Here is a 17,991-nt window from a genome sequence, read left to right as displayed (position 1 = left end):
TGGAGGAGAGGCGTGTGTGTGTGTGTGTGTGTGTGTGTGTGTGTGTGTGTGTGTGTGTGTGTGTGTGTGTGCGTGTGTGTGTGTGTGTGTGTGTGTGTGTGTGTGTGTGTGTGTGTAGGCAGAACATTAGTGAATATGATAACACTTTACTGCAAAACTGTCATAGTGCAATCGAATGGTCTCTGTGTTTGATGTTTTTTATTCATTTTTCTGCTGCATTCATGTGCATTTTGTATTTTTCTACAGTACATGTGCATTAATTGTAACTGAACAGCAGTTAATGATATTCTTTTGAAAGGCGAAGTATTTTCAGAACCTTACTTCAGTAAATATGTAAACATTTTACCACAAAATTGTCATTGTACAGTAAAATTACCTTTATATAGATGTTTTTGATTCATGTTTCTGCTGCGTTCATGTGCATTTTGTATTTTTCTGCCGTACATGTGCATTCATTCTAATTCAACAGCAGTTAATGATATTCTTTTGGGGGAACAAGTATTTCCAGAACCTTACTTCAGTAAATATGTTCACATTTACTGTAAAACTGTCATTGTGCAGTAAAATTACCTTTATATATGTTGTTTTTTTATTCATTTTTCTGCTGCATTCATGTGCACTTTGTATTTTTCTACAGTACATGTGCATTAATTGTAATTGAACAGCAGTTAATGATATTCTCTTGAAGGGGGAAGTATTTTCAGAACCTTAGTTCAGTAAATATCTTAACATTTTACCGCAAAACTGTCATTGTACAGTAAAATTGCCTCTATATATGATGTTTTGATTGATTTTACTGCTATATTCATGTGCATTTTGTATTTTTCTGCCGTACATGTGCATTCATTCTAATTCAGCAGCAGTTAATGATATTCTTTTGGGGGTAACAAGTATTTCCAGAACCTTACTTCAGTAAATATGTGAACATTTTACTGCAAAACTGTCTCTTTGTGGTATAATTCCCTTTATATATGATGTTTTTGATTGAGTTTACTACTATATTCATGTGCATTTTGTATTTTTCAGCAGTACATGTGCATTAATTGTAACTGAACAGCAGTTAATGATATTCTTTTGAAAGGCGAAGTATTTTCAGAACCTTACTTCAGTAAATATGTAAACATTTTACCACAAAATTGTCATTGTACAGTAAAATTACCTTTATATAGATGTTTTTGATTCATGTTTCTGCTGCGTTCATGTGCATTTTGTATTTTTCTGTTGCACATGTGCATTCATTCTAATTCAACAGCAGTTAATGATATTCTTTTGGGGGTAACAAGTATTTCTAGAACCTTACTTCAGTAAATATGTTCACATTTACTGTAAAACTGTCATTGTGCAGTAAAATTACCTTTATATATGTTGTTTTTTTATTCATTTTTCAGCCGCATTCATGTGCAGTTTGTTTTTTCTCTGCAGCACATGTGCATTAATTGTAATTGAACAGCAGTTAGTGATATTCTTTTGAAGGGGGAAGTATTTTCAGAACCTTACTTCAGTAAATATGTAAACATTTTACCACAAAATTGTCATTGTGCAGTAAAATTACCTTTATATTTGTTTTGATTCATTTTTCTGCTTCATTCATGTGCAGTTTGTATTTTTCTGCAGTACATGTGCATTAATTGTAATTGTTCATTCATTCATTTTCTGAACCCGCTTTATCCTCACTAGGGTCACGGGGGTCGCTTGGAGCCTATCCCAGCTACATAGGGGCGAAGGCGGGGTACACCCTGGACAAGTCGCCAGTTCATCGCAGGGCTGACATATAGAGACAAACAATCACTCTCACATTCACACCTATGGGCAATTTAGATGAACCAATTAACCTGTTAGTGCATGTCTTTGGATGGTGGGAGGAAGCCGGAGTACCCGGAGAGAACCCACGCAGACACGGGGAGAACATGCAAACTCCACACAGAAAGGTCCCACCCCCCGTCGACTGGTGTTGGAATCGAACCCAGGACCTTCTTGCTGTGAGGTACGAGTGCTAACCACTGCACCACCGTGTCGCCCTAATTGTAATTGAACAGCAGTTAATGATATTCTCTTGAAGGGGGAAGTATTTTCAGAACCTTACTTCAGTAAATATGTTCACATTTACTGTAAAACTGTCATTGTGCAGAAAAATTACCTTTATATATGTTGTTTTTTTATTCATTTTTCTGCTGCATTCATGTGCACTTTGTATTTTTCTACAGTACATGTGCATTAATTGTAATTGAACAGCAGTTAATGATATTCTCTTGAAGGGGGAAGTATTTTCAGAAACCTTACTTCAGTAAATATCTTAACATTTTACCGCAAAACTGTCATTGTACAGTAAAATTGCCTCTATATATGATGTTTTGATTGATTTTACTGCTATATTCATGTGCATTTTGTATTTTTCTGCCGTACATCTGCATTCATTCTAATTCAACAGCAGTTAATGATATTCTTTTGGGGGTAACAAGTATTTCCAGAACCTTACTTCAGTAAATATGTGAACATTTTACTGCAAAACTGTCTCTTTGTGGTAAAATTACCTTTATATATGATGTTTTTGATTGAGTTTACTACTATATTCATGTGCATTTTGTATTTTTCAGCAGTACATGTGCATTAATTGTAATTGAACAGCAGTTAATGATTTTCTTTTGAAAGGCGAAGTATTTTCAGAACCTTACTTCAGTAAATATGTAAACATTTTACCACAAAATTGTCATTGTACAGTAAAATTACCTTTATATAGATGTTTTTGATTCATTTTTCTGCTGCGTTCATGTGCATTTTGTATTTTTCTGCCGTACATCTGCATTCATTCTAATTCAACAGCAGTTAATGATATTCTTTTGGGGGTAACAAGTATTTCCAGAACCTTACTTCAGTAAATATGTTCACATTTACTGTAAAACTGTCATTGTGCAGTAAAATTACCTTTATATATGTTGTTTTTTTATTCATTTTTCAGCTGCATTCATGTGCACTTCGCGCTTTTATGCAGTACATGTGCATGTGTGAACCTTATCATATCTCATGTTTTAGATTCATTTTACAGCTGCACTCATGGATATGTTGCATGTGAACTATTTTACTGCTCGTGATTTCATCTTGTAACAAACCTTGATGTTTTGTGACAGAAGTCGCATGAATCCTGCTCAAACTGTTCACACTAAGGTCACATTGTGTAAGATCCGATCTGTATCTGATTCAGATGAGGCCATTCACAGTGTCATGAAAAAAACACACTGAGACGCATAAGAATGAAAAGATCAGATTTGGGCTTTTTCTGCCCTCAGTTTGAACGAAGCCTTTGTGATGTTGACTTCATAGCACAGCCTATGATGTAAAACAGAATAGAATAGAATAGAATAGAATAGAATAGAATAGAATAGAATAGAATAGAATAGAATAGAATAGAACAGGCTTTATCGTCATTACACAAAATTATGGGTGGTCTGCCAGTGACAGTGCACTATACAACTAGCACAACACAAAACAATACAGACATATATAGTGAGCAACAGAAATATGTGCAAATTTGAGATATTTGATTTGATTTGACTTGATTTTCTTTGATTTGATTTGACTTGATTTTCTTTGATTTGACTAAATTTATTTTGATTTGACTTGATTTTCTTTGATTTGACTTAATTTTCTTTGATTTGACTTAATTTATTTTGATTTGACTTGCTTTGATTTGACTTGATTTGATTTGACTTGATTTTCTTTGATTTGACTTAATTTATTTTGATTTGACTTGCTTTGATTTGACTTGATTTGATTTGACTTGATTTTCTTTGATTAGACTTAATTTATTTTGATTTGATTTGATTTGACTTGATTTTCTTTGATTTGACTTAATTTATTTTGATTTGATTTGACTTGATTTTCTTTGATTTGATTTGACTTGATTTTCTTTGATTTGACTTAATTTATTTTGATTTGATTTGACTTGATTTTCTTTGATTTGACTTGATTTTCTTTGATTTGACTTAATTTATTTTGATTTGATTTGATTTGACTTGACTTGATTTGATTTGATTTGACTTGATTTGATTTGACTTGATTTGATTAGATTTGACTTGATTTTCTTTGATTTGACTTAATTTATTTTGATTTGACTTGCTTTGATTTGACTTGATTTTCTTTTATTTGATTTGACTTGATTTTCTTTGATTTGACTTCATTTATTTTGATTTGACTTGCTTTGACTTGATTTGATTTAACTTGATTTTATTAGATTTTATTAGATTTGACTTGATTTTCTTTGATTTGACTTAATTTATTTTGATTTGACTTGATTTTCTTTGATTTGATTTGACTTGATTTTCTTTGATTAGACTTAATTTATTTTGATTTGATTTGATTTGACTTGATTTTCTTTGATTTGATTTGACTTGATTTTCTTTGATTTGACTTAATTTATTTTGATTTGATTTGACTTGATTTTCTTTGATTTGACTTGATTTTCTTTGATTTGACTTAATTTATTTTGATTTGATTTGATTTGATTTGATTTGACTTGATTTGATTTGATTTGACTTGATTTGATTTGACTTGATTTGATTAGATTTGACTTGATTTTCTTTGATTTGACTTAATTTATTTTGATTTGACTTGCTTTGATTTGACTTGATTTTCTTTTATTTGATTTGACTTGATTTTCTTTGATTTGACTTCATTTATTTTGATTTGACTTGCTTTGACTTGATTTGATTTAACTTGATTTTATTAGATTTTATTAGATTTGACTTGATTTTCTTTGATTTGACTTCATTTATTTTGATTTGACTTGATTTTCTTTGATTTGATTTGACTTGATTTTCTTTGATTTGACTTAATTTATTTTGATTTGATTTCACTTGATTTTCTTTGATTTGATTTTCTTTGATTTGACTTAATTTATTTTGATTTGACTTGCTTTGATTTGATTTGATTTGATTTGACTTGGTTTTATTAGATTTAATTTGAATTGACTTAATTTATTTTGATTTGACTTGATTTTCTTTGAATTGACTTCATTTATTTTGATTTGACTTGCTTTGATTTGACTTGATTTGATTTGATTTGAATATAATTTGTCCTGGTTCAATCAGAGGCATTATGGCACAGACCTGGATGGGGTTTTATTTTGAAAGTGAAGCCCAGATGTGGTTTTCCTGCTGTCTGCCTTCAGTAGGTTTCTACCGGAGGAGTAGAGGGTTTCCTGAATCGCAGAGATGTCGCCTCTTCTCTAATCCCATTGGCTGACAGCTGCTCTTAGCGCCACAGAGAAATGTGCTCACTTCTAAACTCCACTCTGAACCTGTGCAGATTGAACAGAGGGAGCTTTAGTACAGGTTAGACTGAATAAGACTATGGTCTGTTAAAATACTCTGATATCTACTGTCAGTAACACATAGTAGTGGCATGTTTTAATCAGGTACTAAAGCTTTGAGGTGCGTTACTTGAGTATTTCCAAGTAACTCCTTCCCGACATGACAAACATTGTACATCTATTACAACTCAGTCAGTGATGTTGCAGAAACCAAAATAATCATTATTTCAACATAATTTCTGTTATCATGACAGTCGTGATCATGATTTACTTTATTAATGTTAACTTTTACTCCTGTATTTCTTTTCTGATTTCCAAATAACATAAATTTACTTTTGTTCAAATTTAAAGACACTCTATTTATATCAAACCAGTTTTTAATTAAGATGTATTTATTTCCTTTGTGATCACCTCTAAAAGCTGCTGAAACTCTCCACCAGAACAAAAAATACTTGTCATCTGCAAATAATATACATTTTAATACATATGATACCATGTAAATGTCATTTATATACATATTAAACAATTTAGGACCTAAAACTGACCTTTGAGGTACACCACATGTTCCACCATCCATCTAAATTTATACTAATTCACTTTTGCTGATGACATTTTGTTGTCTGTTACATATATAGCTCCTTAACCAGTTAAAACAACACCTTGGAAACCATACATCTCCATTTTTCTAATCAATATATTAAGAATGACAGTGTCAAAGGCATTGTTAAGATCTTAAAATTCTTCCATTAGCTAACTCCAGTAGTGATTAATATGCATCAGCTGGGGAAAAAAAAAGGTTCTTAAATTGTAACTGATGCAGTGAGGAGCCTCTCATTTCTGAAACAATCACATCATTAGACAGATCCTGTGTTCATGGAAAAGATGCAACTCTTCTTTAACCAATAAAAACCCAAACAATCAGTGCCAACCAAAAGCATCTACTGATATAAACTGTTTAATACCAGTTGATCCACTAATCCTATCAATAAATGTAAATAATTGGTGTAAAATACAGTTTGTCATCTTTTCATGGTCATCAGATATGACCCATTTGGACGTCCAGAGGCTCTGTATTTACCATGGAAACACTGTCATCTTCTACAACATTAATTCGCCAGTAAAACCCATGGAGTTGGATCAATGACAGTGGATGGAGACATTTGTTTTTATATTCAACTAATGATATATTTTTCAGAAAAAGTCACTTTTTCTCTGTTTTTGATGTAATAACCATCAACTTTAGCTTTTATGAACATTAATGTGATCAGTAAATGAAATACAGGAAACCATAACCATAACCATAACCCTCTCAAGTTTTAATAATGCATTGGATGGTTTTAACCTAAAGTCTGTACTTTCAACATCTCTTTAAGTATTTTCTTTGTTGGATGGAGGCCAGTAATTTGACCCTTTTAACCCATTTTGACTTTTATGGTAGTTCCCAAATGAATTTTCTCTCTATTTAACCTGTCTTAAGTGCTTTATCGCCATTTATTATGAAATTATCCTCTGTATTTTGTGTTTTTTCAGTGAAAATCATGTATTTTCTTATGTTTAATTCACAGATCATGCAGACATTCATAAAAGCTCAGATTATAGTTGAAGGTTATGATAATATAATTAATAATAATAATAATAAATCAGATTTCTAAAGTACTTCTCATTCAGCAGAATCTCAAAGTGCTACAGAGAGAAGACAGTCCAATAAAAAATAAAATACTGTATCAGGAATAAAAGACTACGTGAATAAAACAAAAGCATCATGGTGGGCCATAAAAAGCCTGTCTAAACAGAAATGTTCTTAGCCCCTTTTTGAAGGAGTCTAGTGACTGAGGAGCTCTGAGGTGGTCAGGGAGGGAGTTCCAGATACATGGGGGCGACAGAGGAGAAGGCCCCCTGCAACTTAACCCATATGTTCTTTTCCTGTCCAAGTTACTGAAATTTTGGGGTGATTACTTTATGATCATGACTAATATTCTTGGGAAAAATATCAATATGTGCCCTTTTATAGCGGTATTTGGGCTCCCTGTTAACTCCTGTTTTAACCAAATCGAGTCTGATATAATACCTTTTACATCCCTCCTTTCAAGACGACGTATCTTATTTTTGTGGAAGTCTCCTAAACCCCTGTCAATTTCATTTTGGCTTAAAGATGTTATGTTTTTTCTTAAATTAGAAAAGATTCGACTCTCACTACAAGGCTCCTCAACTAAATTCTTTAATAAATGGCAATCTTTTTTTAGATTACTTTCAATCTTTACAAACGCTGCCTTCAGACTGATCTCTCACACCTCCACCCTACTCTGTTTTTATTATTGTTTAGGTATTGTTTTTTGTCGTAATTTGTTCTGTCCACCAATTATTGTCACATTTGATACATCTAGGTAATGTCTAATATTTAAAAGTAAACACAGGTATCTACAAGGTACGACTCTTAATTTTTATTTATTTATTTATTTATTTTAATTTAATTTTTATTTTCTTCTATTTCCATTAGCTCAGTTAATATTCTTGTACACAACAGATTTGATACTGCTTGTACTTATTTTTCTACTGCTCAGAGACTGTTATGATGTTCTTGTTTCTGCTGTTGCCCCTTCTCGGAGGGCCTTGGGGTTGGATTGGGCATGGGGGAAAATGATATAAAAGGCAATGTATAATGAATGCACTGTAATTCTGCTCCTTTGTATATACTGTTACATTGCTCATAAAATGATAAATTAAAAAAAAATTTAAAAAATTAAAATAAAAAAGAGGAGAAGGCCTGGTCTCTTATGGTCCGAAGTTTAGTTCTAGTTATGTCAGAAATAGAGAAAACTGAAGAAAAGGTGACTTTTTCAGCAAAATTTATCATTAAATGAATGTAAACCAAGTGTATCCATCCACTGTCATTGATCCAACTCCATGGGCTTTAACGGTGAATCAATGTTGTAGAAGATGACGGTGTTTCCATGGTAACTACAGAGCCTCTGAATGTCCAAATGGGTTATATCTGATGACCGTGAAAAGACGACAAACTGTATTTTACACTAATTATTTACATGTATTGATAGGATTAGTGGATCAACAGTTATATCAGTATGGTTTTGGTCGACGGTGGATGTTTGGGTCTTTATGGGTTAAATCAAAAACCAAAAAAAAACCAAAAGCAGCATAAAATACTTACAACTCAAGTAGAAGCCTCTGTGCATGCACTAGCGTCTTAGAGCTGAGGCTGTAACATTCACTGGTCATTACACTAATCCTCTTCACTGGTGCTTTTATGTGAGAACTTCACTTTGAGCAGTTACGACATTTAACTCTATCTTGTCTGTGCTTGTCTCAAACCTTCAGGCAAAAGGAATTCAAACAAAGTCACCCTGGATGTAGAAACAGGTTTGTGACATGGACTAATACCATCCAGTTCTCACTGATCAAAGTACATGTTGTTCCTATGAAACATGTTAAAAACGGTCTGCTTTACATAAGTCCAACAATGAAGCATTTGAATTAAATCAGTGATGGTGGAGTTCTGTGGGTTTAGGGTGAAAAAGCTGAAACAAGGACCGTCTTTAAGTCCGTCTGAGACGAGCCCAGATCCAGAGACCTTGATAACGTTTCTGCACAGAATTAAGCCTCTGACCTCTACTAGTTTATTTAGTTTTTCTAGAGTATTTCTATAGTATTGGTCAGAATCAGGTGTCAAATGTCATTTAATTCAGGAGTACTGACCTCATTGAGTTGATTAAAAGTCATAATTTTCAGAAAAATAAATGAATGAATGAATGAATGAATAAATAAATAAATAAATAAATAAATAAATAAAAATAAAAATAATAATAATAATAATGATTTTTTCCCCTTTGTAACTCAGACAAAATTTATTGAAAGTTTTTTTTTTAAAGATATTTTAGACTTCCAAATAAATGACTGTTCACTCTAATTTGTTAATTAGATCCATTCATTGTCTCAAAGTAGGAAATTCTTGTGAATTATAGGTGATTCATTCACTATGGATCCTTTATGAATAAATAAGAGCTACGTAATGTGAATGAAAAGATGAGGAACTCCACTTTACATTATTCTATTTTTCTTTACTTTACTTTACTTTATTTTTCTTTACTTTACTTTACTTTATTTTACTTTACTTTCTTTTGCTTCACTTTGTTTTACTTTTCTTTTGTTTACATTATTTTACTTTAATTTTTTTTACTTGACTTGACTTTACCTTATTTTATTTTACTTTAATTGATTTTCCTTTACTTTCTTTTCCTTTCCTTTCCTTTCCTTTCCTTTCCTTTCCTTTCCTTTCCTTTCCTTTCCTTTCCTTTCCTTTCCTTTCCTTTCCTTTCCTTTATTTTACCTCATTGTACCTTACTTTTCTTTACTTTCTTTTACTTTCCAGTCCTTCATTTTTCTTTATTTTACTTTACTTCACTTTAGGTTGCGTTACGTTACTTTATATTACGTTACTTTACTTTATTAAAGCATATGTGTGGTTTAGTTTAGTGAGTCAAAAATTATTGAAAACATTTGAAAACAAAACCAACCTTTAATCCACATATGATCGTCTGTTAACGGTCTTGGAGGGTTTTAATAAACACCTTCCTTCTTTTTAAACACAGTTTCAGCTTGTATTTCTGGGTGCTACAGTGAACTGTGTTAAATGACGGTTTTCCAACCTTCTCAGGCTCTTCTCCATTCCCCGTTTATCATTTCCTTCATTCCTCGACTCCTCAGGCCTCAGCTGTGACCTGGACATTGGTCACGGTGCACCAGGGGAACACAGGTGTATCCTTTGAAGGTGTTTTTGATGATCTGACCCCGTGACATGTGGAAAAAGCAGCAGGAAATGAGTGATGTTTCCACTTCTCGTATTAGTTATTTAACCCACTTGTGCTCAGGTCACATTTCTTTTGAGTGTTTTTTCTTCTATGAAACTCCTTCTAATGGCCTTAATGACTTTAAGCAACAAAGAAAATGAAAATAGTACATTTCAGGAATTTGCAAAACCTTCCTTCATATTGAATTGAAGTGAAATAAATTGAATTGATTGCACTTTATGATTCCTCAAGGGGGAAAATTCCAGTGTGTACAACAGTGCAAGATAGTATGCTTCAATACAATAGAAAAATTAAGAGATAGAAATATAAACAGTATAAATAAGTTTGTTAAAGTGGCTAAAGTGAAAAGAAGTAGCAATAATAATAATAATAATGATAAAGATGATTTGTATGTAACAGATTCTGATGCATTTTGGATTTCCTTCTCTCTTCCATAATATTCCACCTAAATCTCCCACACAGATGTTGTAGTGTTTTAAGCACACATGACCATTTTTGATCAACTGTAACAGAAATTATATTGTATACCAAGGTTATTACACTGGGTTACAAAAAAGATTCAACTGAATTAGGACCATTTTGCACCGCTAAATCCAAAAATGACATCTGTTTTTCTCAATCAGGTCAGGTTTTTTTGCTAATTTGATTTTGAAAAATTTGATCTTCCTACAAAATATAATAATTAATACCAAAATAAGATTGGTAAGCACACTTTATGAAACTTGTGACTTGGTTCCTGTTAGGTACAATGGTGTATTCACCGCAGATGTAGCAGAATACATCAGGCTTATTTTTGCAAGATCTTCTAGTCGAAGCCATTTCATTCACCTGTAATATTAAAAAAAACATTAATGATAAATTGGCAAAAGTAAAATCTTCTGAACTCGTTTATTGCAAAAAATATGAAAGAATTTTGTAACATATGATGTGAAAATGCCCATAAATGTAAGCAAAAATGTTAAAAAGCCAATATGTAGCATAGTTCAGAAAGTTGACCTGATTGAGCAAAATTAATGTGATTTTTGGATTCAGCACACCAAAATTATCCTAAATCAGCTCAAAAAACTTAAACAATAAATTTGTTGTTGACCAGTGTTATCGTTAATGAAAACTAACGAAATGACGAAAACTTGAATTGAAAAAACATTTTCGTTAACTGAAATAGAAACTATAATTTAAAGAAAAAAAATGATAACTGAAACTGTATCGTGTACTTATAAAACTAACTAAAACGTGTAAAAATTATGGATAAAATTCCCTTCGTTTTTGTTTTTGTCAATGTTGGTTTGATACGAAACTGATTTATTTCACTCCAGCAATTTTAGCTAGCTTCACCAATCCGACACTTCACGGTCCGTTATTTGGTTTAGAATCGTCTTCTAGTCCGAACTGTACCTGGAAACATGGAGACTAAAGCAGCAGAGTCCTGTATGGGATTTATGTGAATATGACAGCGAAGAAGAGAAAAAATATGAAAAAACTAAAACTAAGCATTTAGAAAAAAACAACAACTAATAAAAACGAGCAAACCTGCTCTAAAAACTAATTAAAACTAACTGAATTAGAAAAAAAGGCAAAACTAAATAAAACTGAACTATAATGAAAAATCCAAAACTATTATAACCTTGTATACTAATTGATTTTTATGTTATTGTCAAAGACGACTCACAAAGTTAAACAGATGGTTAGCTGTGTTTTTTCCAATGTTCATGAAAAAAAAGTTGAAAATATACATTATTTAAAAAAGCAAGTGTATTAGTCTAACCACGATCTGTGAGAGATGAATAAAACCACTGCACTAAACACAGACATGGTAGTGTTGATTATGGTAATGTGATACAGAAAATGTGTATTTTATTTCATTTTATTTATTTATTTTAGATGATATAGCGTACGATCGATGCACATCATATAACTGGAGAACTAAGAAGAACTGAGAGGAGGAGAACTTGAACTCACGTGTTTATAATCTCATGCAATGGCACTTAAGGGTCAAAGGTCACATACATTCAACAGCTGTTTCCACTCTTTGCCCCGAGATTTCCCTCAATCTGTCAATATGTATTGTAGTTGCCTTTTCATCTCAGTATTTTATCTTTTTATTATGTTTTTGTTACATTTATTTAACCGTCCGGCACTTTGGAAACCTTTGTGTTTGTTTAAATTTGTGCTTTATAAATAAAAATGGACTGGAATGGAAGGACCAAAATTCTGAATGTTGATTTTGTTGAGAGATTTGATGAAAAGTCGCCTGTTATAGAATAGAATAGAATAGAAAAGAAAAGAAAAGAATAGAAAAGAATAGAATAGAAAAGAATAGAAAAGAATAGAAAAGAATAGAATAGAAAAGAATAGAATAGAATAGAAAAGAAAAGAATAGAATAGAATAGAAAAGAAAAAAATTGAATAGAATAGAAAAGAATAGAATAGAAGAGATAGAAAAGAAAAGAATAGAATAGAAAAGAAAAGAATAGAATAGAAAAGAATAGAAAAGAATAGAATAGAGAAGAATAGAATAGATAGAAAAGACAGAATAGAATAGAATAGAAAAGAATAGAATAGAAAAGAAAAGAAAAGAATAGAATAGATAGAAAAGAAAAGAAAAGAAAAGACAGAATAGAATAGACTAGAATAGACTAGAATAGAATAGAATAGAATAGAATCCAACATAGTTATAAAAAAACATACATATAATAGGAGCATATGAATAAATTAAGTAAACAAAAATAACTTAAAAATGATAATCTGTCACCATTTTTTTCCTTTTGTTTTATTTTATCACTCCCTGTATTTAATTGCGCTATCCTAAAAATCTAGATTAAAGTTAATTCCATCTTTGAAAACTTTGAAAAAAACAGTCTTTGTATTTTTTTTGTCAGTAAAATAAAGTTTCAAGTGATTTAACGAATACATAATTTAGTTTTTATTGCACTTTAGAGACTGCTATGACTGTTCTGTAAATGCAGTTTGCTAATGAATTCTTCTGATTTAACAGCAGCAACATATCTCAGTATGCTGATACACAATCTTCATTAATTAATTTAATTCAATTGACATGCAAAAATGTCATTGTGGTTCACATTCACATCACCCTAAACTAAATTTCACAAACAAAAAAAAATCTTGTCACCACAGAATTCAGATTTGTGGTTATAATACAAATCTATCCTTAACCCTTTCATGCATGAATTATGAGAACCTTTGTCAATATTTTTTTCTTGATTGTTTTTATTCCTTTTTAGGCATGAAAAAAAAACAATGCAATTGAATTTTTTTTAATGACCCTATTTTTCGTGGAGTTACAAAAATGTCCACTCAACTGGGCACCATGCATTTAATTTTTGAAGCAAAGAAACATGTATTTAAAACGCATCATCAGAAAGTGCTAAACTGCGTGAAAACTATGAAATAAAAACATTTTTGATGCCGCTAATTGCTAAATTGCTAATGTTTTCTCACATTTTATCATACTCTAATATTAGTTATTACTCATTTCATGGAGATAATACCCTCCTGAGACCCAGGAAATGGACAGTTTTAGCTGTTTTACATTAACACTTTCATGCATGAATTATGAGAACCTTAATCAAGATTTTTTTCGAAGTCTTTCCATTCCTCTTTAGGCATGAAAGAAAAAAACAAGATTGAAATTTTTTTTATGAACCTATTTTTCATGGAGTTGCAAAAATGTCCACTCGGTTGGACACCATGCATTAAATTTATGAAGCAAAAAACATGCATTTACTGATATACTGTGTGAAAACTATGAAATAGAAACATTTTTAATGCTGCTAATCTTATTTTTTCTCATATATTAACATGCTCTAATTCTAGTTATTACTCATTTCATGGAGATAATATGCAAAAAAACAAAAAAACAAAAACTTTTTGCTTAAAAAATAAATAGTTAATTACAGTCTAATAACAATTAGCAATTGATTTCCACTAAAACATGTTAGTGCAGATCAGGTTTATCAAGAGCAGCAAAGATACAGTAATTGTATGAATTGCAGTGTTTGGGATGATGCATAAGCTCCACTATGTTGGCTGACAGCAAAACACATAAATAAACAAGAGAACAGCTGTAGAATAGCTGTCCACTGTAGTGACCACTGTGCATGAAAGGGTTAATTATGAAATACTTCTGTAATAATTTTAAATCAAGTTTTATTATTTTCTTGTGTGATGTGTGTGTATGTACTTTTACTTTTTGATACTTCTAATATGGCATTGTATGTTTCAAATATTTTGTGTTTTAAAGCCATAACTCATTTTATTTTACCTCCAGCTGCTCCTGTTTTTTTTTAAGTGGAGTTCTCTGTTTTTAATTTGTCTTTGTCACTTTTACTTTTCGGTATTTCTGATACCTCCATTGGATGTTTCAAATGTCTTGCTCTGTCTCGGCTATATTGTTTAATTGATTGATTGATTGATTGATTGATGTATTTATTTCGAATATGAATGTCAAAACAGAAGAAAATAAATAAATAAAACACTTAAACATAAGACATATAATACATATTCTTGTGAGTCCTCACCAACCTGCCCCTGTTCAAGTCCAGGTTAAAGACACACCTGTTTAGACTGGCTTTGAACCCTTAGCACTGAAACACTATTAGATTTTAATCTGTAGTCTTTTTCATCACTGTGTATTGTGTCCTATTGTTTTATGCATATTTATGGTACTTGACTAACCTGTTTCTATCTTATAATTTAATCATGCTTTTAGATGTAAAGCACTTTGGGCTTCTTTATGTTGTTGTAAAGTGCTATATTAAAAAAAATTGATTTGATTTGATATTTGAAAAGGAGTGAGAAGACGTATAACTTATAAACTCCCACCCCTTCTCCTTAAATAATTAATAACAGTAATCATCTTCCTAGTCTTAGCATATCTATACTATAAACTATACACTATAATATGACTGATACGTATTATTACCTCCGCCAAGGAGGTTATGTTTTTGCCAGGGTTTGTTTGTTTGTTTGTTTTGTTTGTTTGTCTGTCCGTTAGTGTGCAACATAACTCAAAAAGTTCTGGACAGATTTGGATGAAATTTTCAGGGTTTGTTGGAAATGGGATAAGGAAGAAATGATTAAATTTTGGTGGTGATCGGGGGTGGGGGGGCCCACGGGGGGGGCCACTGATCAGCCTTGGCGGAGGTCTGCGCTCTCCGAGTGCTTCTAGTTGTAAATGATATTGTAAAGGTTTTTGTTGCATTTATTTCACTGCACAGCACATTGGAAACCTTTGTGTCTGTTTAAATTTGTGTATTATAAATAAATATATTCAAGAAATGTTTTGTGAAAGAGAGGGAGGCTATGGTTTACAGGGAAATTTTAATTTAAAGATTCATAAAGTACGCATTACGTTAAAAAGTTTCTGTATCACCATCTGCGGAGTAAAACTGTGGAACAAATTGTGTGAAAAGATAAAACAAATATCAAACATAATTCAGTTTAAAAAACATATAAAGAACTGATTATTGAGAGGTACAGTATTTAATAATGACAATGAGGCCTGTTTGTTTATGGATAATGTTGTATTGATAAATATGCTGTAATTATTGAAGAAAATTGTTGAATTGTTGAGTCTGTTTGTATGACTGTACTGCCATGATCATATTGTGTATAATTCAGTTACTGCACGATGGATTTGTTGTGGTTCGATGCTAAAATTAGGAAAATTGTATAGTTTGATTCTTGTATTAAGTTAGTGATAAAGGTGTAAAAGCACTGAGGGGTAGGATTAAATAAGTTTATCCTTCTTCCTCCTCCTTTTGGAAAATTCAGATTTGTATGTGCTTGAAGATAGATTCTGTTCATTTAAATGTTATTTTGTTTTGGTCTTAATTTGCTTCGTTTTGTTTTATTTTGTTCCTTTGCATGTTCTAAATAAATAAATAAATTAATTAAATAAATAAATAAACCCTTTGATGCATGAATTATGAGGATCTTAGCCAAGATTTTTTTTCCCCGAGTGTTTTTATCCCTCTTTAGGCATGAAAAAAACTATGTGATTGAAATTTTTTAATGAACCTAGTTTTAACGGAGTGTGACAAACAGCCGTGTGTCACTTAAGTACCAAATACAGACACCTGTGTTCACTTAAGCACTTTAACTTGCACATGTAGTTTACAGCACAGCACTTTAAACATATTTGCACAAACAGAGTAACTGCACGCAATTGGTTTTTTTTAAAGTAGTTTATTGACTTTATTGTCTTTCCTTTTCAGTTTTTACATCCAGTGGTGCTTGTATTTTAATTGATTGATGATTGCTTGGCCCTGGAAAAAAGGAGACACAAATTAAGACACAAAGATAAAGTGCAATATAAATGTGCAGTATTTAAGTTTAGTTTGTTTAGTGTCTGTGTGAGTGGATTTTAAAGTGTTTTAGTGAATGGTGTTTTAGTGTTTGTGCTTACCCTGTCCTTGTGTCCAGGTCCGTCAGCAAAAAGAGTCCCAGTGTGAACAACAGCCCTTAAGAAAGTTCCGGCCTGGACTAAGGCAGGGAAATGTGTGGGGGAGTCTGGAGATGTATTTTATTGGTTTATGGGTGTTTATTTAACTTTGGTGTTTAGATTTAGAGTTTTAGATATTTAGCTTGGGTTTTAGATAGGCTACGGTTGTGGGTTTTAGTTATGGAGGTTTTAGATTAGTTTTAGCAATTTATATTGAGTTGTAACTTCCCTATGGAGTTGTAGTGGTTTTAGCCAGTTAAGTTGAACAATATAAAAGGCGCCCATTTTCATCAGTTGTGTTCGACTGCTGGAGAAGACACTGCTGCTCCAACCTCCACATGCACTTGCACTTTTTTTGGCATTTGCACTTTTTAGCCTTTGCACTTTCAGCACTTGCACTTTGTGTGAAATAGATAATATTGAAAATATTAAAAAAAAATTGTGGACCACACCATCTCCTGCCTCTGCCTCATCTCCTTCTCATTTCACGGACCTCCACCCGCTAAACGGCCAGTCAACGTCACAGGAGTTACAAAAATGCCCACTCAGCTGGACACCATGTGTTTAATTTGTAATAAAGGCCGTTAATGTAATAAATTTGCCATTTTTAAATGTAATAAGCCAGTAGCATAATAACTGGCCAATAATGTAATAAAAGTCCTGAACCGATAACGTAATAACTTTTGGCCAATTACATAATAACTTATTATGTTATTGGCTGGTTAGTGAGAGAAAGAGAGAGAGAGAGAAATTTTATCACAGTTATATCTAATGAATCAAACTTAAATACAGTGATAATAATATATTATTACGTTATTGGCTCAGTTCTTACATTTGCAAAGAATTTTTTTTTTACTAGGCCGATAACGTCATAAGTTATTACATTATCGGTTCAGAACTTTTATTACGTTTTTGGCCTATTACAGTTTAAAAATGGCAAATTGATTACGTTATCAGCCGTTATTACGTTATTGGCTTCTACTCACAAAGAAACATGTATTTAAAATGCAATATCACAAACTGATAAACTGTGTGAAAACTACAGAATAATTTTTTTTAATGCAGCCAATCTGATGTTTTCTCACATTTTATCATAGTCTAATACTAGTTATTACTCACTTCATGAAGATAATATGCAAAAAAACAACAACTTTTTGTTTAAAAAAAAAAACTGTTAATTACAGTCTAATTACAACTAGCAATTGTTTTACACTCAAACATGTCACAACAGATCAGGTTTATCAAGAAAAGCAAAGTTACAGTAATGGTCTGAATGTCAGTGTATGGGATAATGCATAAGTGTCCACTGTGTTGGCTGATATGGATCTAAAACAACAAAACCCATGGGTATACAAGAGAACAGCTGGAGAAGAACTGTCCACTGGAGTGACCACTATGCA

Source organism: Sphaeramia orbicularis, chromosome 3, assembly GCF_902148855.1.
Source record: "Sphaeramia orbicularis chromosome 3, fSphaOr1.1, whole genome shotgun sequence".
NCBI lineage: Eukaryota > Metazoa > Chordata > Actinopteri > Kurtiformes > Apogonidae > Sphaeramia > Sphaeramia orbicularis.
Note: the sequence above shows the minus strand (reverse complement) of the source record.